The following is a 25,687-nucleotide window of genomic DNA, read 5'->3' on the forward strand; positions in this document are numbered from 1 at the left end:
AATGACCAATTCCAACAGCATATGCTGGTTGAAATGTTTAAGGGAACACTTGATTAGGTTTAACTGGAGTCTTGGGGGGGGGAGGGGTAATTGTCATGTATTAAGATGTTGGTTGGTTAGAAAATAATTCAGAGAAATACAGAGATAAACAGATTCAGAGAAAAATGAAACTACGAAACCACAAAGATTTTTTTATTATTTAAACGAAACCACACAACTATATACAAAAACAAACATAAAAAAAAAATTCAATCATCCCCCTCATCATCTCCCAAATATCCCTCCTCGTCCCCCTCCTCAGCCGGGGGTAGTTGAGGGGGAGCAGGCTGAGGAGGGGGCTGCGGAGCCAGCTGGGGACGCAGCTGGGGAGCCAGCTGGGGACGCAGCTGGCTCCCCAGCTGGGGAGCCAGCTGGGGAGCCAGCTGGCTCCCCAGCTGGGGACGCAGCTGGGGACGCAGCTGGGGAGCCAGCTGGGGAGCCAGCTGGGGAGCCAGCTGGGGACGCAGCTGGGGACGCAGCTGGGGAGCCAGCTGGGGAGCCAGCTGGGGAGCCAGCTGGGGAGCCAGCTGGGGAGCGGGGGCCTCCTCCTCCCCAGATAAAGAAAAGAAATCCTCCTCCTTTAAAAAAAACATTGTATGCATTGTATTGTACATATGTATTTAGAAATAAGTTTACATTGAGACTTGTAACATAAAATGTGGCAATAGGGTGTAACTTACAGTTCTGGACAGGATGATGGTGGAGTCCTCCGACATCCCCCCCCCCCCCCCCCGTCGTGTAGCCACTTGTTTCGGCCATCTGAAAAAAATAGTGGTTAAGTTCTGTATAATTAGTCATGAATGGCCGAGTTAATAAAAAGGAAAAGGCCACACACACACACACCCTGGAGAGCTCCGGTCAGTCCGATTTTGATGCCCTTTTCCCGGATTACCCCGAGGCTCCTCACACACCCTCTGGAGGTATTAAAATCACTTTTGGGCACCGTGGAGACCCTGCAAAGCGCTGCTTTGGTAAAGTGCTATCACTTCGCTGCTATCACTGATATGCTGCTATCACTTCTGTGTATTATATTATTATTATTAATGTCTACTTTATCTTTTTCTATATGTTAAATGTGTATGTCTATGAGTATGTCAGAAAACCTGGCGGTGGTGACAAAAAACTACCCACATGATCTGCATGAGTTGTTCAAATTAGCTAACTTCTTTCCACTTTGTTGCTAGCTACTTCAGACCTCTAATTAGAAAGCAAACATTTAAGGTATAATCTAATATTCTAATATTTGTATACAAAAGTGACAGTGTTGACATGTTATGGTAGTGACAGCAGCAGTGTCTAAAAATATGAAGTGGAGAAAAAAGCGAATTTACATGAGCTTGAGCAATTTGAAATAATGTAAATAGAGCAGAAGGTTTGAAAAGAGGGTCCTCAGGAATATAGTTGACTTTGTAGGTGTACAATTGTAATGCTTATGGTAAATATCTGTCCCTGCAGCTAGAGGTTCTGGACGTTCCGGTCCCTCTGGTCCAGCTGTTCCCGCAACCCGCCCCTGGAGCCTGGAGCCTGGTCTGCCGCCCAACGGCGCAGGTCGGAGAGGATTTGGATTGACAGGCTGGGGACCATGCAACCCCTTGGTTTGAACGTTGGGGTGGGTCGGGGACCCCTAGGGAGCCGCCTGATGATGGCCCGTGCCAGCGACGCCACCGTGGCGTCGTTAATTGCTGACTGTCCTAACCCTAACCCTCCTCCTCACCTGACCCTAACCCTAACCCCGACCCTCTCCCGGTCCTAAACCTAACCCTTCCCACCCCTGACCCTAACCCCAACCCCCTCCCTTACCTAGCCCTTACCCTGACCCCGCCCCCTGGCCCTAAACCTAACCTCTCCCACCCCTGACCCTAACCCCAACCTCTCCCTTCCCTACCCCCCAAAGGCCCCCTTACATGACCTCCACCCCAGCCCCCCACAAAGGATCCCCCTTTCTTATTTTTCTTACCATGTGTTTGTGTTTATTCTGCCCCCCTGCCCCAGCCCCCCTTCGTTCCCCTATTTTTATTTTTCATACATTCCTATTTACAAACAATATTACTTTTAATATGGTTTCCAAATGCACCCTGTGTAATTATTCTATTGATGTCCTGTGCCCCCCCCCCTTCCCTGCCATTCTTATTTATTCAAGCGATCACGTTACCACATCATTCCTTAAAAGTGCTTTAATGTACTCTTCAAACCTCGACAGTACATTGATTTGACCCACTGTTTTAATAGGAACGCATGGTTTTGGTCTATTTGGCGACACCTGCTGACTACGGGGAACGAAAACACTCTGCGGCCATTTTGGTCCGAACTCTTTAAGTTTTTCGGCTCAATTTGTAGCTTTTTGTGTTTTGTTCTCCGCTGGTTCGTCTTGTGTTCTACTTTTACTATTTATCGTCACACATTTCGATTTTTGTGACCCCTAATACCGCTCTTATTTAATATTTTGTTTACTTTTCTGCCCACGGAGGCCGCCATCTTGGATCTCCAACATTAATATGGTTTGGAGTCACTTAGCACCCCCTGTTGGTGACCCAAATTCATTATAACACCACGGTTCTCCATGCTCCATCTCCTGGATGTTTGATGGTAGTACAACGTACAAAAATAACATTGTTTACACGCTATGTTTTTATTGCGGTTTAATTCGACCTTACGATCGGCCCCCCTACTTTCACCAATTTATTCATTTACCCTCCCGGCTCCCCATTGACCCTTCCTGCGTCTTCCCCCTTTATCTAGGCCCTCAATTTAATTTATTTTATTCGTTTTTTATCGTTCTCCACCATCCCGTGTCCCCCAGTCCCCTCTCATTCATCTCTCATCCCCTACTCACCTGCTGCTTCCTCTTCCCTATTGTATATATGTAATTTAAAATGTATATATAATGCAAATAAGGATGCTTCTAATGTTTGAACCGTATTTACGGTCACATTATTACGCATTTTATTATTCGGGGCACGTTCGATCTTTCATGTTTTTATTCTTTTCTGTTATTTTTTTTTGTCCTCCACTGCAATAATTTAATGCAACGGGGTCATTTGATTATGTTTTTATTAAATTCTGGGTCTGCGCGTCCGCTTCCACCCAGGGAGGCGCCGCGCGCCCCGGCTGCTCCGCGATCGGAGGACCCGGACTTCAGTCTGAAGAATCGCCTGATCCTGGCTGCCCTGAAGGCCTCTCACCACCCCGCCAACGCTGAGGGAAGAGGTCATTTTCGGTATACTAAATTGGAGATTTTGGCACACTTTGTGCGAAAAGTTACCCCAATTGAATTGGGGCCCCCAAAATGAAGGGCACTTTGCCCCAAACTGAAGAAAGTGTCCGCTGCTGAATTCAGAACCGGTCACCCGGGGTTACTTTGGGGTCTTTGGACTGCGTCAACGTAATTTTTCCAATAGGGGGCCCTCTCAGACCATTAATGACCAAACATGTACTTTGTACTTCATGACGCATATGATATACGTCACCACACCCGCACTTGGAACTCGGCACAGAGATGGCGATCTCTCTGCTCCACTTCACCACTTTTTTTCAAGGCGAGGATAAAAGCATCGAAACCACTATAAGTCGGGCACGTGGAGAGTTTTAGTTATGTGCCATCTCTATGTGCCATCTCTGTGCCGAGTTCCAAGTGCGGGTGTGGTGACGTATATCATATGCGTCGAGAGCAGCGAAGAGCTGTAGTTCACAAAGCGGCCTCACATAAAACCTAAAATTATCAAACTTCTTTACACATTTTTTTAGTTTTCTTTGCATGAAAATCCACAAACAACATATGTGTAATCCAGGGCATATAAAGACTGGGACCAGAAAATAATTATTTTCTCTCCATTGACACCCATTCATATTTTTCGATCTCATAGGTCCCATGAGCTCTACCGGAAGGGGCGTGACTTCGCCACTCTATAGACGCTGTCCACTTCCGTTCAGCCAGACTAGGCAAAGCGTGACCCTGAACACGCCTTGCGATGTGGACCAACGTATCTATTTCACGCCTTGGCGTGATACCGGGTTGGTGTATGTGTGTGTGTGTGTGTGTGTGTGTGTGTGTGTGTGTGTGTGTGTGTGTGTGTGTGTGTGTGTGTGTGTGTGTGTGTCCACTGCCCAACCCCGCCCATCCTCTGGTTTTTAATAGTTCTGACTGAGTTTTCAAGAAGATTATACAATACATATTAATACACCCCAACTGTTTCTGCGCTGGGTTTTGAAATACGCAAGAAAACCTTGACCCGCGCCTTTGAGGTTTACACCCGCGAATCCGTTTGTAAAACAACCCGTGAAGCTCGCAACCCTGCATCACCGTCACCTTCGCCGTACTGGCAGTGATGGGAAGTTGTCAAATAATTATAATTCATGTATTGTAGGCTATATAACAAGGAATTTATGTATTTTATAACCTTGTTGGTTGTTCAATAAAACGTATTCACGGCCAAGATACGTGTTTCAGACTAAATACGTTAAATGAAACGTTCCCCGAAAGGGAAATATTCCTTAATGACAATAATGTGCTATACGTTGACATTCAACATATCTGGGATATGTTTCAAGCAAACAAAATCCTAGAAGTAAATAAATGGCAAAAAATAGGCTGAGATAAACGTATTTGCGATACGTTCAATAAAACGTAATCTCGGACAAAATACGTTTTTTGCCAAACGTAATTGAGAATGCAGAATAGTTCTCTGGGAACGTAATTTTGATGAGACAGGGTTGATCAGTTTGAACTGACTTATCTTCAACTGGATCAACCTCCGCAGTGGCCATGAGTCATTAGCACGTCGTCGCCATTTGTGTGTAAGGTAATGACATAATTAGACAGAGAGAGCAGGAGGAGGAGGAGGAGGAGGAGGAGGAAGAGGAAGAGGAAGAGAAAGAGGAGGGTGGAGGAGGAGGAGGGTGGAGGAGGAGGAGGTGGAGGAGGAGGAGCAGCAGGAGGTAGAGGAGGAGGAGGAGGAGGAGGAGCAGGAGGAGGAAGAAGAGGAGGAGGAGGAGGAGGAGGAGGAGCAGGAGGAGGAGCAGGAGGAGGAGGAGAAGGAGGAGGGGGAGCAGGAGGAGGAGGAAGAGGAGGAGGTGGAGGTGAAGAGGAGGAGGAAGAGGAGGAAGAGGAGGAGGAGGAAGAGGAGGAGGAGGAAGAGGAGGAGGAGGAGGAAGAGGAGGAGGAGGAAGGGGAAGAGGAGGAGGAAGAGGAGGAGGAGGAGGAAGAGGAGGAGGAGGAGCAGAATATAAATATTGCATCGACACAATCGTAGCAGTATAGGAAACAATGCAGATTTGTCGATCCAATGAGCTCCAATGGGCTAAACTCACAATCCCACAGAGTCGTACTGTACACCTATAGTTGATACTGCAACGTTGTTGGAGTTCTGAAAATACACCAATGTTACCTATTTTGGCAAAACACCCAGTACAGTAATTGCACTGAAGTACAATGAAAAACCTTACAGTAAGAAAAGGTTTAGACTGTCTTTGGGGGGATGTAATGATGAAATCAGTGCACAAGTACGAAAAGGTAACAAAGCAAATATTTATTGGTTACTGTAATACAGTAAATGTTCAGCTGAACAAAAAAAGCTTTTTGTAGGCCAATAAAAAATATAAAGAAGAATATAAATGAGGTGAAACAGATGTACATGTACATCAGTCTGTACAGTGAGTGAGACCAATTGGTAATTGGGCGTGGCGTTCTGAAGGCCAGTGGTCTCCAGGTGAACCAAGTGGGCTCAATGAGGAGATTTGTGCTTTGAGTTTGGCAAAAATGTGATTTAGAATTTATTTATGCGTGAAAACAATGGAATAGAGTCTTGTAGTTGATTCATGAGCTTGACGTTTTCAGAATTGTGTGCATAGTTCCATCTTTTGTGTGTTTCGAGGAAAACTGTAAGACCTGGGACAACCGGGGAGCAGTGATTACCCCCCCTCAGCCTCACCCCCCTCCCCTGCCCCCCTTCCTCCGCCCTCAGACCCCCACCAAACCTCACCCCCCCCCTCCCCCTTACCCCCCGTCAACCTCATCCCCCTCCCCCTCAATCCCCACCCTCCTCTGAACCTCACCCCCCTCACACTCACTCCCCCTCCCTCCCCCAGCCCACCTCACGCACCCTTCATGTTTGTGTGTGTGTATGTGTGTATGTGTGTGTGTGTGTTTGTGTGTCTACAACCGACACAGAGATGCTTATGCCACGTTTCCACTGCAGGGTGCGGAACGGATCGGTTCCGCACGGGTTGCGTTTCCACCGCCAAAAGTGGGCGTGACCCGGACTTAGCTGTACCCGTTTAGGCCTCGTTTTCAGTACTCCACCGTTGGGGTACTGAAAACGAGACGAGACGCCTGAAAGGGTCCCGGGAAATTCTAGCTACATACCCCCTCCATTGATTGGTTGACAGAATCATCACTTGCGGGCGATGTGGGGATAAAAACAAACAAACAGTAGCCTCGAGGTATTATTCTTTACAATTAACATGTCGCGTAAAACGCTTGCTTGGGCGAACAAGGAAGTGGAGACGTTCGTCTGCATTCTTGGGGAGGAAGACGTTGTTTACGATGTTTACGTAGCTGCCGCGGCGATCGACATCCGGCCTACCACAAAGGGTACTGTCGGCGGTGGAAACGCGACCTCGGAACTGAGCTGGGCTATACCGCCCCCTCCCTACCGGACTGAGGCGAACCAAACCGTACCGCACCCTGCAGTGGAAACGCGGCATTAGTCACCCTCCCTCCATGACACCCCCCCATCAGCCCCCTCCTTCACCCTTCCCCCCCGCACCCCCACCCCATCACCCTCACCCCCCCTCATCACCCCCCCTCACCCTCCCTCCATCACACCCCCACCCCATCACCCTCACCCCCCCTCATCACCCCCCCTCACCCTCCCTCCATCACACCCCCACCCCATCACCCTCACCCCCCCTCATCACCCCCCCTCACCCTCCCTCCATCACACCCCCACCCCATCACCCTCACCCCCCCCCATCACCCCCCCTCACCCTCCCTCCATCACACCCCCACCCCATCACCCTCACCCCCGCTCGTCACCCCCCCTCACCCTCCCTCCATCACACCCCCACCCCATCACCCTCACCCCCCCTCGTCGCCCCCCTCATCCTCCCTCCATCACACCCCCACCCCATCACCCTCACCCCCCCTCGTCACCCCCCCTCATCCTCCCTCCATCACACCCCCACCCCATCACCCTCACCCCCCCTCGTCGCCCCCCTCATCCTCCCTCCATCACACCCCCACCCCATCACCCTCACCCCCCCTCGTCGCCCCCCTCATCCTCCCTCCATCACACCCCCCCCCTCACCCCCACCCCATCACCCTCACCCCCCCTCACCCTCCCTCCATCACACCCCCCCCCTCACCCCCCACCCCATCACCCTCACCCCCCCTCATCCTCCCTCCATCACATCACACCCCCCCTCACCCCCACCCCATCACCCTCACCCCCCCTCGTCACCCCCCCTCACCCTCCCTCCATCACACCCCCACCCCATCACCCTCACCCCCCTCATCACCCCCCCTCACCCTCCCTCCATCACACCCCCACCCCATCACCCTCACCCCCCCTCATCACCCCCCCTCACCCTCCCTCCATCACACCCCCACCCATCACCCTCACCCCCCCTCATCACCCCCCCTCATCCTCCCTCCATCACACCCCCACTCGATCACCCTCACCCCCCCTCATCACCCCCCCTCACACTCCCTCCATCACACCCCCACCCCATCACCCACACCCCCCCTCGTCGCCCCCCCTCATCCTCCCTCCATCACACCCCCCCCCCTCACCCCCACCCGATCACCCTCACCCCCCCCTCGTCACCCCCCCTCACCCTCCCAGCCCACCCTTCATGTGTGTGTGTGTGTGTGTGTGTGTGTGTGTGTGTGTGTGTGTGTGTGGAGGAGCTGACGGGCGAGGTAACGACAGAGCCTCCGTCGTGAGGGACCGTGAAGAAGCGTGACTTCTTCAGCAACAAATACTTGCAGATAGAGAAGTATTCAATAATCATAGAGCGAGTGAGCATTTCCACTATCAGATGCATCTTGGTAAAGCACCAAATTACCATGAAGCAATTGTACAGGGTCCCATTTGAGAGGAACAGTGTCAGGGTCAAAGGACTTCGACGTGAATATGTACAGGTAAGTGTTACAGTCCTTTACATTTACAATACAGTATTGGAGTCATCCAGTTACAGCTGAATATGTGCCATTGTATCAGTACCACATAGATACATTCAGAGAGGTACCAGGTACCTGTTCGATGGGGTGGGGGTTCTGCGTGTGTAGTTCTGTAGTTGAGTGTTTTGAGTAATGCCATCTAAACTATGTATTGCATGTATTTTGTTTTGTTACAGCGCATCTTGGAGATGGATGGAGCTGCGCAGCCTCATGAATTTATTTACATTGATGAGGCTGGATTCAACCTCAGCAAAACAAGACGACGGGGTCGTAACATAATTGGCCAAAGGGCAATTGTGCAAGTCCCGGGGCAGCGCGGGGGAAATATCTCATTGTGTGCTGCCATAAGCCTTCAAGGGCTACTGCACCATCAAACAAAACTAGGTCCCTTCAATACCGAACATATAATACAATTTCTGGATGCACTTCACGATGCAGCTGTACAGGACAGACCAGAGCAGCCCAGGTTTGTTGTTGTCTGGGATAATGTTAGTTTCCATTGGGCTGCTCTGGTACGCAACTAGTTCACCAACCATCATCAATTTGAAGTCCTATACTTGCCCCCTTACACATCATTTCTAAACCCCATAGAAGAATTATTTTCGGCTTGGAGATGGTGCGTATATGACCGCCAACCTCATGCTCGCATGCCTCTTCTGTTTATCTCTGTATTTCTCTGAATTATTTTCTAACCAACCAACATCTTAATACATGACAATTACCTCTCCCCCCCCCCCAAGACTCCAGTTAAACCTAATCAAGTGTTCCCTTAAACATTTCAACCAGCATATGCTGTTGGAATTGGTCATTTTAAGAATAGCAAACACTTGCTTGTGCGACTTTAAAAATGTAATCTCTCTCTCTCGAATTTGAAATACAAGTAGATTAAATAATTATTTCATATATCTCTCTACTTGAAAAGTAGTTACACTCAGATTTCCCTTCATGTGACGACCCAATATTGGTCAGCTGTCTCTTTTAACATGGTTTTGTCCCCAGATTACCACTCAAACACACACTTGGTGAAAATACACCATAAAATCTGCTTTTATTTGAAGAAAACACATTTATCACAATTGTACAATTTAAAACCATGTAAATCACCACAGAACCTCAATTTAAGTTACACAAGCTAGAAAAAGTTGCAAAACAGCTACAAAACAAAAATCAGCACTAAAAAACACATATGAAACATTTCACCAAAATGGGTCATTTCACGCTTTTGGAGTCCTCATCCCTATACTTTAAAGAGCCATCAGCACAAACAAACACACAGATGAAACATTTCACCAAACAGGGACATGTCATATGTGTCTCTGAAGGCAGATGCCCTGTAAGCTTTAGGAGTCCTTCAAAGAGTTAATTTGACACTAAGAGGGAGCAACACCTCTTCATCTGGAGATATAGTCCTGGTTGCAAGAAAAAGAGTCAAATGCAATATTTCTCCATTCAATACCAAACTGCAATGTTTGGGCTTTACGTTTGAGTTATTTTTGGAGTACTTGATCAACTTGCCCGGCGGCTGTTTGGTGTGGCAATCACATCTGCTGTCCTCACAGTTATGTCTGCACCACGCTCGGCCTTTGAACGTGTCCTAGAATCACAATAATAATAATAATTCATTATATTTATATAGCGCTTTTCAATGACCCAAAGACGCTTACAGAAGGGGGGGACCTAACTCACCACCACCACAATAGCTTCAAGGTAGTACAACACAAGAATTTTATCAGCATCATATTCAGACAGTTTATCCATACATGCCAAGAATTGATCCTTGGCCTGGACTAGTATATATTCTAGCACTGATAATTAAAAGTTAAACTGTGTTCTCCAGTCAGAGAGGATGTGTTTTGCTGTTTGTGGAGACCAATGTATATGATCATTCACGCTAGTTTTAAACATTTCCTCAGGTATGTTAGAAAGATGTGGATACTGCTCAATCCATGAGTTAATACAAGAGAGCACTCATTTCTTATGGCTGGGAAGATGTTTTGAGAAAGAGATCAACGGCATAACTACGACAGCCTTTGGAAATCTTTCTTGTGCAACTTTAAAAATGTTTTCCAAATCTTTCTTTACCTGCTCTAATTTGTAGCCGTCTGCATGATTAATTCCAAATGAAAGAATTACTTTCAAGACAGTATCTGTTTTCTCTGTTTTCTTCAACATGTGCAAGGCATGGCTAAATTTGGCACCTGGATAAGAATCTATCTATACTCTCTCATCATTACATTTTGGTAGCTTTGACATATTTGAATCTCCAATGATCAATACTGGTCTCTGGATGCTTAGCTTTGCAAATTTGTCATTGAAATGCTCATGCCTTGTAAACAAGGCTTTATCTCTATACAATTTCTCAAATTTCTCCTGAATCATCACTTTAGCTCTGTCTGCCGCATTAATATCCAGTTGAACCAACTCTTGACTCACCCACTTCACTGCCATAGTCCAAGCCTCCTCCCAGTTTTTGGTATCGCCACTGAATTTGAAATCTGCCAATACAACTTCAAAATGTCTAGCAATAACTTCAATGGTATCCTCTGTCCATTCACTACAAGCTGCATTAACTTGGGTGTGAACCTTCCCATCTGTTGGTTTGGTTTGCACAGCCAACCTAAGGCGCTTGTAAGCTTGTTTAATGTCTTTTTTTTCCAACGTTTTGAATTTCAAGCAATAACCTAGGTGCTGACTTACCTTGATATACCTTTTAAATGTCTTGGCAAGACTTCTAGTCACTTCCTTCTGCTCTGCCATGTCTTTTTGTGTTCTTTGAAAAATGCAAGGTATATCAAAAAGATAGTTTTATGAAGATTGTTTTTCCTTGATATCCTTGTTTTGAAGATTCTTGTTTCCTTCTTGATCAGAAATAGCAATTAAAATTGCTTTTGCAGGCTATTGCCAAGGAATAACAGCGCTTTAGGAGTAGAAGGTAGCAATTAGAATTGCTTTTGATTCAATGGATGGCCAAGGAATATGCTCTTCAGAAGTTCAGTAGATTTCAGCTGGTAGATTTCTGTGGGAAGTGGCAGGAACCTTCTTGCTTCAGAAATTTCTGAAAGTGAATTCTTTCAAAATCAGTCCAGTATTTATGATGCCAAAGTCTTTGCTCATTGGTTAACAGAGCCCCAGTGCAGTGAAGCCCCACCTTTATTCATGAGCTGCTTTAGAAGGGCAGAGCCCTGTTTCAGGTAGCTGGTTTTGAGGCAACCCCGAGTTTGTTCGCTCTGAGTTAGTGGAAACTCTGGATTTTCCGTTTCAGGTAGCAGGTTCAGCGCAACCGAGAGTTAGTTGCTGCGGCAACATACGCCGTGGACCTAACCTGCTCGGGAGGTGGTTAGACCTACTCTGAGTTTGTTGTCTATAAGGCTGAAGGCAGCTCTCCGACAGAAGGAAGTGTTAGAAATGGCATGTCCTTTTCTACGAGAGCCTGTGGACGTAGAGGCTGCGATCCTCAGAAGGAATCTCCGTGAGGAACGATTATTAAGACCCCGGTTGGATATACTTTATTTTCCTGATAATTTTCTTCACGAGCGCTATCGTTTTTCAGCGCAATCTATTATTTATTTAGACCACCTTCTCAGCCCCCATGTTAACTGTCAAACGCACCGGGGGCATGCTTTAAGTTTTTTGTTTTATTTTTTATCGCAATTAACGCATGTGCAGAATGATCCGCCCCGTGCATCCCACCCGCTCTGTACTACAGTCACTTCAACGTTGTGGCTTTCCCATGATCAGAGTAGCTGACTAACCACAGACCTATAACTCCTGCAAGTCAAGAAACTCATTTTAAGAATGCAAGGCAGAAAAGACCCTGGTACTGCTTTTAACCAGATGCTGTTCTTCTCTACATGCACATGCTCAGCATAATCGTCTGCATTGTTCACTGAAGTAAAACCCTTTGAGTAAACTGTTCAACAAAATAACTTGTCCCACCACAGCCCGTGTTCTAATAAATACACCTTTAGCCACAAATGTACACCTCCATCCCACAAAAAATGGGGACTAGAAACTAACCTCTGTCTTACTGTACTGTTGGAGGTCACGCCCCTTTGCCGACCTTTTCGAGATAGCTAGGGATGCTAAAATGTTTACACACATTTCCCGGGGCCCCGTGTACGACATATCCGAGATTTGGAGTTCTAGCCCTGAGAGAAAAAAAGTTTTCGTACACGGGACCCCGGGAAAATGTGTGTAAACATTTTAGCATCCCTAGCTATCTCGAAAAGGTCGGCAAAGGGGCGTGACCTCCAACAGTACAGTAAATGTACATAAGACAGAGGTTAGTTTCTAGTCCCCATTTTTTGTGGGATGGAGGTGTACATTTGTGGCTAAAGGTGTGTAGACACAGCTGGCCTGTGGCCACGTTTTTGAAGTCGGGGGTCAAAAGGTCAAAAGGAGCCGGCACCACGCCGCTTATGAGATAACAAAAAGTTAATGTGTGTTTCTCTGATAACTTTTTGTCATTATTAAAGAGAGGCCTGATTCTCAGATATGCATGTTGGATCGCTAGGGTGTAGGTCTGGGAAGAACTTCAGGCCAAAATCTTGCAAGCGAGCCGCTGGGTGCAGGTGCAACGAGATTGAGCACTTGCTGAGCCTGGACTTTCATAATCTTCGCTCTGTGAATGTAAAGGATGTTTGGTCGGATGTTACGACGAAGAATCATAATGTGAATGGGAATATTCTATAAATCTCTTGATATCATCTTTCGTCTCAACACTTCTGCTGCAGCCACTTAAAGTCTCACTCCGAGAACCTTAAAATATGAATCAATCCATTAGAAGTATGAAAATATCTTCCCGGTAGTGCAACAGAGCAAACAAGGTGTCCTTTGACATCTACGTTTCGAGACGATTGCAACAGTGCCACACATGATCATATTTGAATATGTTTCGGGGTAGTAATTAGCTGTCGATTTTGGAGGCCTTTATCAATAATGACCAGCTATAGATTTGCTTCCCGATGGAGATTTTTGACAAATTACATGTTAATTAGCATCTACACGTTAAGCTGAGTCCAATGAGATCAAGCTCGGCCTCTTGCTACACTGAGATCATGTCCTAGACCTAGGTGTACCATGTAAAATACATGTTACCATTAGCTAGAGTGTCGTTCTTGGTGTCATTGGACTCAGCTCAACGTGTAGATGCTAAATAACATGTCATTTGTGACAAATCTTTATCGGGAAGCAAATCAATAGCTGCTCAGTATTGATTAAGGCCTCCAATTTCGACAGCTAATTACTACCATTAAACATGTTCGAATATGCTCATGTGTGGCACCGTTGCAATCTCCTGGAAGCGTAGATGTTGAAGGACACCTTGTTCGTCCTCTTACGCCACCGGGACGATATTTACATGCTTCTGATTGACTAATGAATTGATTCAGCTATTCCCCCAGAAGTCTGGGGTCAAAAGGTCAAAAGGAGACGGCACCACGCCGGGGTGGATCCAGATCTCGGGCAACAGCGCAGGGTTGCCAGGTCCTGCAAAAAACGTGCCCCCCACATACCGTTCAAAATCCACCCAAATTGTCCTAGAAGCATCCCAAATAAAAAATGATATTATTGGCCATTTTGCCCAACGTTTTGAAAGTAATAATATTTGAGGGAATATTTTTTTGTTGTTGTTTTAGCAGCGAAATGCACCGTGTGCGTGTGTGCGTGTGTGTGTGTGTGTGTGTGTGTGTCTGTGTCTGTGTGTCTGTGCGTGCGTGTGTGTGCTTGTGTGTGCTTGTGTGTGTGTGTCTGTGCGTGTGCGTGCGTGTGTGTGTGTATAACACGCTATTTTATGTTGAAATGCGACGTAATCCAGTGTTCACGAAAAGTACACTGTCAACGTATGCTTTTGGCGACTGGGTTGGCTCTCAGATATACGTGTTTCTAACAAGATGATATCATTTAAAGTTACATAAAGTAACAGTTTAATAACACAAACGCAGGAAGCACGTGAGCTGCTAGTTTAGCGAAAGCAACCTGACGTCGTTGAAACATGCGAGCGAGCCGATCAAATCCTAATTACTATAAAACTAAAGATCAGACACAATCACTGACTGAGGATTATTCAAGTAAAAAGTATATTTCTCGTTAGAAATGTTATTAGAAACACGTTTAACGGTGAATCGGTCCTAAAATATTGCATTTCCCATTCAGATAATAAAGATTAATAAAGATCATACACATTCACTGACTGAAGATTATGTAAGGAAAATGTACATTTCTCGCTAGAAATGTCATTAGAAACGCGTTTAATGGTGTATCTGTCCTAAAATATTGCATTTCCCATTCAGATAATAAAGATTAATATAAGCTACGCCGTGTTCTGGAGCCGCGGGGGATTCTGGGAATTGGGGTTCTCAGTTGAGAAATGGGGCTTTTGTTAACTTGTTTTGTTGTTAGGATTAAGTGGGGTTAATGGGTTCGGGATGTTATGTGGTTGTGTGTTGTTCTATTAACATTGTTCGTTTGTTCATTATTGTCGACACCGTCACCGAGAGTGACGTGACCATCGTTTCGTGCAGCTGTTCCGTGTTGAAGTCTCGTTCAATAAAAACCAACTCTCGTTGTCGAGCGTTCAATAAAAACCAACTCTCGTTGTCGAGCGTGCCCCCCCCCTACAAACGTGTCTCCCCCCCCCTCAACAAACGTGTCCCCCCCCCCCCCCCCCCCCCCCCCCTTCAACTAACGTGTCCCCCCCCCCCCCCCCCCCTTCATGGGTCTGATTCGACGATTTCCCATGCTGATATCCCCGAAGATTCTCGGGCATCTTCGACAATTTGGCTATAGATTGTCTCATTACACGCTATATAATATAATTATAGCCTTGTAGTGACCGTAACATAATTCACCTACAGTATTTCGTTATGTGTTGTTCTTTCAATTGTGTTGTTGTTTACTGCATGTCATTTACGTTCTTGGTGGTTCAGGGATCGCGGTCCCTAAGGATTACGTGCGTCTCATGACGTCACAGACCATGCTGGATTTGTTTACCTTCAGCACGCTTTGTTTTCCGGTTTTCTTTTTTATAAAATAAACGAGTCACACGGCTGTGTGCTCAACGTGCGAAGTTGTGTTCTTAACTTATTGCAATTTCCACAGCCTAATTATATATATAGGTTTTGGCATAAACATAACTAGGGTGCACTGTACTATCTGCGCACACCCTTTCTGAAGCCTCTCTCTCGCTCTCTCTCTCTCTCTGTCCCTCCCGCTCTCTCTTTCTCTCTCTCTCGTACCGTTTTGTGGAGCACGTTAATTGTCTTAGAACACTCCCATTCAGAATGCATTGGTTTACATTTCGTTTTGTGTAACACGCAAAAAGTCGGACTATCGTGCTCGGGAACACGCTTCAATAGATTAACGTTCGTGCGCAGGAGCACGCAATTGCGTGATACCGGGTTGGAGCAGCTTCCACCCTAGGCACACGTTCGCGGGGCTCCTTAAACCGCAACTCCTGCGCTTTGAGCGCATATGCTCCAGAACTGCAGACTTCTGGGAAGCAGTTAAAATTCTGTTTGACGCCCTCGCCCTTAGGGGATATTCGCGATTGGCCCGCCGTCTCTCCCTTAAAACCTTTAAACTCACACGTCCTCCTCTCGAGGGGCAACGCATCCCCTTTATCACGACCTCCTCCACCTCGTCCGCTCGCCTGACCCGACTGGTCAGGTCGAACTTCCAACATCTCCTCGACACGACCACTTACCTTCCGGGTTATGGCATCATCGCCGCCTACAGGAGAAACATAAATATTAGAGACCTCCTGGTGAGGGCCAAACTGCGCCCCTTGTCGGAGCCCAGAGTCACTAGACTCTCGTATTTTTATAATTTTATTCCGTTGGCCCGGAACCAAAACAATGGGAATGTTCTCCCCACTGAACGGCACTCAGGCCTCAATACGAAGAACTGTGTCTACCTGATCCGCTGTCTCACTTGTGAACTCCAATACGTAGGAGAAACAGGAAACACAGGCTGTGTCCCAATTCAGGGGACGCATCCTTCGAAGGCTGCATTCGAAGGATGCGTCGACGCCGATTGCGTCACAGCGTCGCGCCAAGTGCTGTCCCAATTCCAAGGGTCCTTCATATGCGGCCTACGAATGCAGCCTTCTTTTCCCGGATTTGAAGGATGCATCGGCTGTATCCTTCGCGGCCCAACGTATCCCAAGATCCTTCACGGCCCAACGTATCCCTCCCAAGATTCATTGCGCATTCAATCCAAAAAATAAAACAACAATGGCGGAGAATGTGGATTTGACTTTTTCATTTAAATGTAAGTATTTGGTTTCCAGTCACTCGAGTATTTAACGATACAAATGTTAAAATACTAATTTGTATCGTTAAAAACACAAATAAGTTATCCTTAAAACTTATTTCATTAAAGTAATAGGCAATATAAGTAAGGTAACGTTACAGTTAGTGAAGCTGTAACGGTAACTAAGAACACACGTTAAGCCCTATTGTTTTAAATTTAAGCGGTCAAAATGGTTTTATTTACCGAAATTGGGGCGATTATATAGATAATTTGCTATTCTGTAACGTTAGATAAATGGACCAACGCGAACACAGGTTGTGGACCCTGGTTTTCAGACCGTAACGTTACAGACGTTGGGATTGATTACACAGCTAACTTGGTTATTTTGCTATTTAAGCTGCTTTTGTTTGTTAGTGTAAAGTAAAACTAATTCTAACATTTGGTTTTGCTTTAGGGAGCAAGGAGCATACTGCTCAATTTATCAAACTCAGGGGGGAGAACGACGAGCTCTTCACCGGGGTGAAACATTCGGCGAGTGTGGCTTGGGGGTAAGGAAACAATCGTTTATTTATATCGTAAGTTAGTTTATAAAAAATATTATAGGCCATTTGTATATCTACATTTGACCATCTTGTAAAGGTTAGTTAAATTAGCCCTCATTGAAAAGCAGGACAGATACAACATCCACAGAAATCGTTTACTACGATGTCCTATTTTGGGTTATTAAAGAAAGACAAAAAAAAGTCACAGCTCGCATCAGTACTAGACAGCACTCCAAAAACACACAAAGAAAAAGGGTGTTTTGACTTCTACTGGTTGTCTTATTATTATGGGCGTCATATAGGATGAGGGCTAATTTAAATGTAACCTTTACAAGATGGTCAAATGTATATATTATAAATGGCCTATTGTTAACATGGGCTATTAACATGATTGATAAATGTGTCTCTTGTTTTCTCTGATTAATAATCTCTCTGTGTTTAGGACAATTCTGGAGAAAATAGGCCTGCAGGGGAATGTGACTCCCCTGCAGGCAAAGAAAAAATGGGATAATTTAAAAAAAATATATAAAGTATGTACAGGTTATTTTATACATTATTTGTTTTAACCATGCAAGTTAATAAACACTTTTGCTGAAATTTGTTTCGATACTGCTGTTGTTGTTAACTGCCATGATTGATTTCCTCTGCCTTAGGATTGCAAGTATCCAGGGTCAGGAGAGGGTGTAGGTGGGAAACCCACTGCTGCCACTTGGCCCTGGTTTGTCCTCATGGATGAGGTATTGGGACAGAGGCATTCCATCAACCCCCCTGTCCTAATTGCCTCCATCCCTGAGGACACACCAGGGCCAAGTACGGCAGTGGTGGATTTGGAGGTGGAGGAGAAGGATGAGGAGGAGAGCAGGTCCAGGAGGAGGTCCAGAAAGAGGGACAGAGAGGACGAAATGTTCGAATTGATTAAAGAGGACATGAGGCTGAACAGGGAGGGAGAGGAGAGAAGAGCCCAGGAGAGCAGGGAGAGAATGGACCGTTTTTTTTCAATTTTGGAGCGTATTGCTGACAAATAATTTCAGTTCTGTTAACATTGTTTATTATTATTACTTAACTTATTTTACTATTTATTATTTAACTTATTTAACTATTTATTAACTAACTTTTTATTAACTATTTATTATTAACTAATTTATTTGTATAAAACTTATAAAACATGTATAACACAATAAAACTATTTACAACAAAACATTCATGTGACTATTTACAACAATTATTATAAAACTACTATATAAACTTATATATATATACTATATACTTGGAAAACTACTATATACAAAAACATATTGATTCAGCAGAGCAGGGAGCCCCTGGTGGTGCTGCTGGACCCGGATGGGCTGCCACATTAAAGACCCTGGTGTCTCCTGTCCGTGGGACATCCAGGGGTGGTCTCCAGAGTGTGCTGGAGATGCCTCTCTCCACTGTCCACCGCACCGCACCGAATGGGTTTGCAGGGCTGACTCAATCGACGGCTGCCATGTCACTAAAATATATTTGGAAAAGGGCAAGAATAAGAGTGCATACTAAATACTACACAACCTTATTTTGACAAAAGAAATCGGGTAAAACTATTCTGCAAAACATTTTAAATAAATAGAAATAGCTTTTCAATTATATTACTTGCCTGTATATATTGGTGGTCAGGGGGGGCCTCCTCCAGGGCAGACACCTCTGCAGACAGCTGGTCCCGCCAGGAAGCACCACTAACTGCCTCCAAACCATCGCCCCCCTCATCCTCCTCTACAACGTCCTCAGGCTCATCCTCCTCTGGGGCCATGATGTCATCGTCCCCAAGGCAGATGTTGTGGAGGATGGCACATGCTGTTATGACCTGAAATGGTAAAGAAAAGAAATGAAAAATGATATATGCCTCCTGAGAAAATAATAAATGTTTTTTTGATTTACTCTTAGTATTCTAAAAAATCCTGTTGAGTGATTACTTACGTGAGGTACGAAGGTGTGGTGCACCTCCAGCGCTTGCAGGAAGATGGCCCTGAACCTGGTCTTCATCATTCCAAAAGCACGCTCTATAATGGAGCGTGCCCTGGAATGATGCCAGTTGAAGCGCTGGGCTCCCACACCTCGCACTGGCCTCTTGTAGGGAGTGATGAGGGGTAGTGGGTGTTGGAGGCAAGGGTACCCGCCGTCTGCAAGGATGAAGTGCCCTGGAGGAGGGTAGAGTGACCTGTACAGTGGGCTGTGGCGGAGGACTCTGGAGTCATGGACTGACCCAGGCCAGCCCACGTACGTATCAAGGAAGCGGCCCTGATGGTCACAAACAGCCTGCAGAATTATAGAGGAAAACAGTTTCCTGTTCCTGTAGCAGTGACCATCAGGGCCGCTCGGTGGCTTGATACGGACATGGCAGCCGTCGATTGCTCCCGCTGCTTTCCCAAAAGCGCGGTGTCTTGCCAGCCCTGCAAACCCATTTGTCACTGCCGCCAGGTCTTCAGGGGTCTTCGGGAGGTGGATGACCTTAAGATAGGATAGGATAAGATCAACTTTATTATCCCACACAGGACATTTACTTGTTACAGCAACTCAAGAGTCAAAGATAGAGGAAATTAGTGATAAAATAAATATATATATACTTTGTGGCGAATGGCCACCACCTCCTCAGTGACCCTGTGGACGATGCGGTGGACAGTGGAACGAGGCATCCCGAACACTCTGGAGACCACCCTGTATGATGTCCCACTAGCCAGCCAGAATAGAAACACCAGGGTCTCAATGGTGGCACCCCATCCATGTCTCCGCTCCTGGCCGAGAAGGTCCAGCAGCACTGCCAGGGCCTCCCTGCCCAATCGGAAATCCGTTTTGGTGTCCTGGCCATTAAAATAACGGTCCAGGACAGGAACAGTCGGATTGATCCGGCAGTACACGGGTCTGGGCTGTTTAGTGAAAGAAACAGAAGTAAAACTGTTGAACAATAGCTGGATATTAAGTGTGGAGAGTTTAGATAGATAATGCTTAAATATATATGTATATATCTATCGTTATCTATCTATGCAATATATATATATATATATAATATAGTTAATAGTTATATATCAATCTAAGTTACTCAACCTTTATTTAGCTGATTAATGACAGAAACATTTTTTTTATATTAATGTAAGGTTGAGACTATTTTAAATATGTAATTATATTGTCAAAGTTCAATGACATTTACATTTACGCTAGCCATATAACACGATGATGTTAACAATACTGCTGGTTAAAAGTAAGGTAACACAGCTTTACCAATCTGTGGTCGTCTCTTGCTCGGAGCCGAAGATATATCCCCCGTCGGCTCCGGCGGTGAGTATTCCCCAACTCCTCCAAATAAAGATAAAAGATACAAAATAAAATTATGATTTCTGGCTCCATTTTTGTTGGTTTATTGGGTTTCTTTGTTTTGTTTTTTTCGCGCTGTCCGGTATAACTGCTGTTTACGGTCAGGTCAGCTGTCAGGGTGGCGGTGACAGGAGCAGCGCGTGGTGGTCACGCAAGGTAAAGGGCGGTAACGGTTTGTTACGTAAACCGGAAATGCTCCGAAAGCTAGACCGTCCCATTTCTTCGGCCTTCGGAGTGTCCTTCGCGGTCTACGTAGACCGCATCCTTCGAAGGACGCGGTCTACGAAGGATGCGTCCCCTGAATTGGGACACAGCTACAGTACGTGTCCGCTTCCACCAGCACCGACATAATATCAAACATAAAAGAGACGCTCACCTACCCTTGGTTGTGCATTTTATACAACACGGATGGCTGGCCCTTTCCGCGTCGGTGCTAGAAGCCAACCCCTTCTGGTCTGCCGCCCAACGGCGCAGGTCGGAGAGGATTTGGATTGACAGGCTGGGGACCATGCAAGCCCTTGGTTTGAACGTTGGAGTGGGTCGGGGACCCCTGGGGAGCCGCCTGATGATGGCCCGTGCCAGCGACGCCATCGTGGCGTCGTTAATTGCTGACTGTCCTAACCCTAACCCTCTCCCTCACCTGACCCTAACCCTAACCCGACCCTCTCCCGGTCCTAAACCTAACCCTTCCCACCCCTGACCCTAACCCCAACCCCCTCCCTTTCCTAGCCCTTACCCTGACCCCGCCCCCTGGCCCTAAACCTAACCTCTCCCACCCCTGACCCTAACCCCAATCTCTCCCTTCCCTACCCCCCAAAGGCCCCCTTACATGACCTCCACCCCAGCCCCCGGCCCCCCACAAAGGATCCCCCTTTCTTATTTTTCTTACCATGTGTTTGTGTTTATTCTGCCCCCCTGCCTGATGTTTTTATTAAATTCTGTCGCGAGCTGTCAGTCCAACACCACCCGGTTTAGGGACAATCAGCGACCACTGCTGGCGGCTCCGGAAGGTGCAGGCACCATGGTCCTCCTCACTCCACCCGCTGGTGACAAAATTATGCTACATTGTTGCATTATTGCACAATTACATTTGAAAATTCAACCTCCCTATTGGCCCAATTCAAATCTCAAAGCTGTTTATCCTCCTTGTTTTTGTGCTGTCACATTTGTGCTCTGTTACCTCGGCTTGCGTGGATTCTCTGTCATAGGGTCTGTTTCTTTTGCTACTAAATTTGTACCTGATGAAGTCAGTTATTTGACGAAACGTCGTACTAGCATACAGCAGCCTAATTTCCTAAAAATAAATACGGATATTGGCTGGATCGCACTTGTCTTATTACCTTACAGTTTAGCTTAGCTTCATTCCGTTATCATTCGAGTTCCTGCACTGCTCGAAGAGAACCATGCATCCCAACGACCCCCTAACCAACGGTGAGTGGACCCTGGTCCAACGGGGACGTCGAACACGGACTCCTCGGGACCCCCACTACCCCCCACCGCTGATGAACCCCTCCGCGTGGGCTGCACCTGCCCCGGAGGCCCGCTTCTGTCATTTTGACAACAGACATGAACGCCTCTGGGCTCCACGCCATCCGTCTCCCAGGCGATGGGAGCAACACGCGAGACCCGGTAGGGACTGGTCTCCCTACGGGCCTGCCCGTCACCACCACCACGAGGGCTGGTCTGAGGCCTACAGACCGGCCTACTCGCCACGAGACACAGAGGCCTCCCCATCGCCGCGCGCCTGAGACGCGCCGGGCTCCTCGCCACCCTGCGTGGGCTCCGGGCCCCCCCGCCGTACCCCAGAGGACACGGCCACAGGTGAGACCTCCACCTCCGCGTCCTGACCCGCGACCCCGCGACCGGCCCCGACCTCCACGACGCCCGAGGCCTCCGGTGGCTACCGCGGCGCGCACTGGGTCTGCGCGTCCGCTTCCACCCAGGGAGGCGCCGCGCGCCCCGGCTGCTCCGCGATCGGAGGACCCGGACTTCAGTCTGAAGAATCGCCTGATCCTGGCTGCCCTGAAGGCCACTCACCACCTCGCCAACGCTGAGGGAAGAGGTCATTTTCGGTATACTCAATTGGAGATTTTGGCACACTTTGTGCGAAAAGTTACCCCAATTGAATTGGGGCCCCCAAAATGAAGGGCACTTTGCCCCAAACTGAAGAAAGTGTCCGCTGCTGAATTCAGAACCGGTCACCCGGGGTTACTTTGGGGTCTTTGGACTGCGTCAACGTCATTTTTCCAATAGGGGGCCCTCTCAGACCATTAATGACCAAACATGTACTTTGTACTTCATGTACTTTAGGCCAAAGTTTTTCTGGGGGCACTTTGGCCTGAGGTGCCCCTTCACTTAGGGGCACTTTGGAGTAAGTTGGGGGTACTAAGTACCTATTTTTGAAAGCAAAACACCAAGCTCATTGATTTAACGAGGCAGGGTTATTTGAAACAATTTATTCAATAAATATTTGTGAGAGGTCATTCCTTCTCCTGAGTTTGCTTCCAATTTATGTCTAGTGTACAACCCTACTGTCCACAAGCATCCCCCCCCCCTCCCCATATGGATTTGGAGAGTTGTTGCCACGTCCCAGTGGTGGAAGTATCATATAATATGAAAGAGGGCATTCAATTATACTACAATGATCAATTAGGAGGCCGAAGCCCTAAAGGAAGTGATGAAATAGGTGACTGGGTCGACAACATTTAAGTAAGCTGTTACTTGAGGTCTCTTATATATCAAAGGGGGTTTCAAAGTACGCATACGCTTCAACCTGTTGCTCCAGCCCTACAGGAAATGACTCAGCAAGTGCTCCATCTCGTTGCACCTGCACCCAGCAGCTCGCTTGCAAGATTTTGGCCTGAAGTTCTTCCCAGACCTACACCCTAGCCATCCAACATGCATATCTGAGAATCAGGCCTCTCTTTAATAATGACAAAAAGTTATGAGAGAAATCCACATTAACTTTTGTCTCATAAGCGGCGTGGTGCCGGCTCCTTTTGACCTTTTGACCCCAGACTTCTGGGGGAATAGCTGAATCAATTCATTGGTCAATCAGAAGCATGTAAATATCTTCCCGGTGGCGTAAGAAGGCGATCAAGGTGTCCTTCAACATCTACGCTTCCAGGCGATTGCAACGGTGCCACACATAAGCATATTCAAACATGTTTAATGGTAGTAATTAGCTGTCGAAATTGGAGGCCTTAATCAATAATGAGCAGCTATTGATTTGCTTCCCGATAGAAATTTGTGACAAATGACATGTTATTTAGCATCTACACGTTGAGCTGAGTCCAATGACACCAAGCATGACACTCTAGCAAATGGTAACATGTATTTTACATGGTACACCTAGGTCTAGGACATGATCTCGTGTAGCAAGAGGGCGAGCTTGATCTCATTGGACTCAGCTTAACGTGTAGATGCTAAATAACATGTAATTTGCCAAAAATCTCCATCGGGAAGCAAATCTGTAGCTGGTTATTATTGATAAAGGCCTCCAAAATCGACAGCTAATTACAGGGCTGCCAAGCCTCACGCTTTGAGTGTGACAGTCACGCAATTTGACCCATTCTCACACCACACGCCACACTTGCCATTTCTCACGCTTATTTCCCCATTCATTACTCTATTTTTTTTTTCTCATGATAATAAGCTTTGGTCCTCGCGGCTTCGAGTGGTTATGTAGTCGCACGGTGTCCACTTTGCGATGTATACGTTTGACAGTTTGTAAACAATCTCCCGCGACCTGCGCGTGTGAGCGTCTTGGTGGAGCGTCTTGGTGGAGCGTCTTTGTATATAGTGCCAAATTTGACTTCTGGACTGCATTCTGCAACATTTTCAAGAAGGGTAAGTAGGCCTACATCAATCGCCTTCTTTCAAATATACATTATACACAGAGATGTTTACTGGTTGTTTTCATATTTCATAACAGCATTATGTATAAAAACGTAAGGTAATACAACTCTTCGTGTTAGTTAGCTAGCATAACTAGGTAGCAGCATAGTTTGATTTCTCAAAATCAGCTCACCAATAAAATCAGTCTTGGTTTCAAAATGATCACAATCACTTGTGTAATGTTAAATGGCTTCATATAGACATTAAACAATCCTAAGAGTAATAATGTGACATAAACGGAGCAAGGGCTGATGTCAATTTAATGTTAGCGAAGTAGGTGTGAGACGCCTCTCCCTCCCCTTTGCTAATATTTTGTCTCCGCTGTCTGTTCATCCAAAGTCAAATCTATTCTTGAGATTCCCAAATGTAATATGATAATATCACACGTTGAAAAAAGACAGGGAAAGCAGTTTGTCTGCCCTCTGCTTATGTAGTTCAGCAAATGTATTAGTTGTTTGTTAGTTAATGCAGAGCCGGCCCTAGGCATAGGCAGTATAGGCAAATGCTTGGGGCGCCGTCACCCGCGGGGGGCGCCGAAAACGGGGAGAAAAAAAAAAAAATATATATATATATATATATATATACTACTTTTTTTTTTTCAGTGCCATTACTACTATTATTTCGAAATATTATTTAAGCCCACAGCAACATAAAGTCATAGCAAAGGCTATTAAATAATGGAGAAGCCTTTTTTCTGGGTGCCTGCCTGGCTCGTTGCTCTGTACCTGCCCTCTGTGAGGGGGGCGGGGTGAAGAGTGTGTAGTTAAAGTGTATTAATGTTAATATTTCACACCTTAGCTTTCACATATCATTCATAGGCTATATATACTTTCATTTATATATACAGAATCTCATCACATTTTCATTAGTCTATATTAGTCTCATGTATAGCACACCAAGCATCTGTTTTTTTATTAAAATGTAACATGCAGTCGTCACATATACTTCTCTTCTCCCTTCAGATGCACTTTTAAAATATTTCAGTACCACCCCCAGTGACACAGCATCAGGTGCTGCTGTCCCGTCTACCTCTGCACAGCCCTAATTTTGTATTTTTTTTAGACTTCGTTTGGTTCTATCTCTGGTTAGAACCAAACTAGATAAACCATACTACATTTAATTGTATTTACTATAATTTGAATCTGAACTCTATCTATTATTTTGCTTATGAATGCCTTTAGTAAACATCATGCATTTCTTTGCAGTATTTTGTGCATACTTATTGTATGAGTGATTCATTGCTTGTTACTTGGTTTGTAATACGTTTTGTGTGTTTAATTTTCTATCTAAAATCAATGAGTCTCAAAGACAAAGCTTTGTAGCTTCTCTGAGTTTATGAACATTGGTAGTCGAATTTACTGTGCGATCCAACGGGGTAGGGGGCGCCAGCAAAAATCTTGCCTAGGGCGCCAAATTGGTCAGGGCCGGCCCTGAG

At 46.1% G+C, this 25,687-nt stretch overlaps 2 long non-coding RNA genes across 2 annotated transcripts; one reads left to right on the plus strand and one right to left on the minus strand.

The window, feature by feature from the left end:
- The first annotated feature begins 16,207 nt into the window (after nucleotides 1-16,207).
- On the plus strand, nucleotides 16,208-18,050 carry LOC130369675 (uncharacterized). The gene is made up of 3 exons (XR_008892866.1): nucleotides 16,208-16,486; nucleotides 16,923-17,016; nucleotides 17,453-18,050. It is a non-coding gene; the product is annotated as an uncharacterized LOC130369675 (long non-coding RNA).
- A 1,404-nt stretch (nucleotides 18,051-19,454) lies between these two features.
- On the minus strand, nucleotides 19,455-20,657 carry LOC130369690 (uncharacterized). The gene is made up of 3 exons (XR_008892880.1): nucleotides 20,263-20,657; nucleotides 19,611-19,910; nucleotides 19,455-19,494 (listed from the first exon to the last, which is right to left on the minus strand). It is a non-coding gene; the product is annotated as an uncharacterized LOC130369690 (long non-coding RNA).
- Between the last annotated feature and the right edge of the window lie 5,030 nt (nucleotides 20,658-25,687).

The sequence above is a fragment of the Gadus chalcogrammus genome, chromosome 17 (assembly GCF_026213295.1).
Source record: "Gadus chalcogrammus isolate NIFS_2021 chromosome 17, NIFS_Gcha_1.0, whole genome shotgun sequence".
Taxonomy (NCBI): domain Eukaryota; kingdom Metazoa; phylum Chordata; class Actinopteri; order Gadiformes; family Gadidae; genus Gadus; species Gadus chalcogrammus.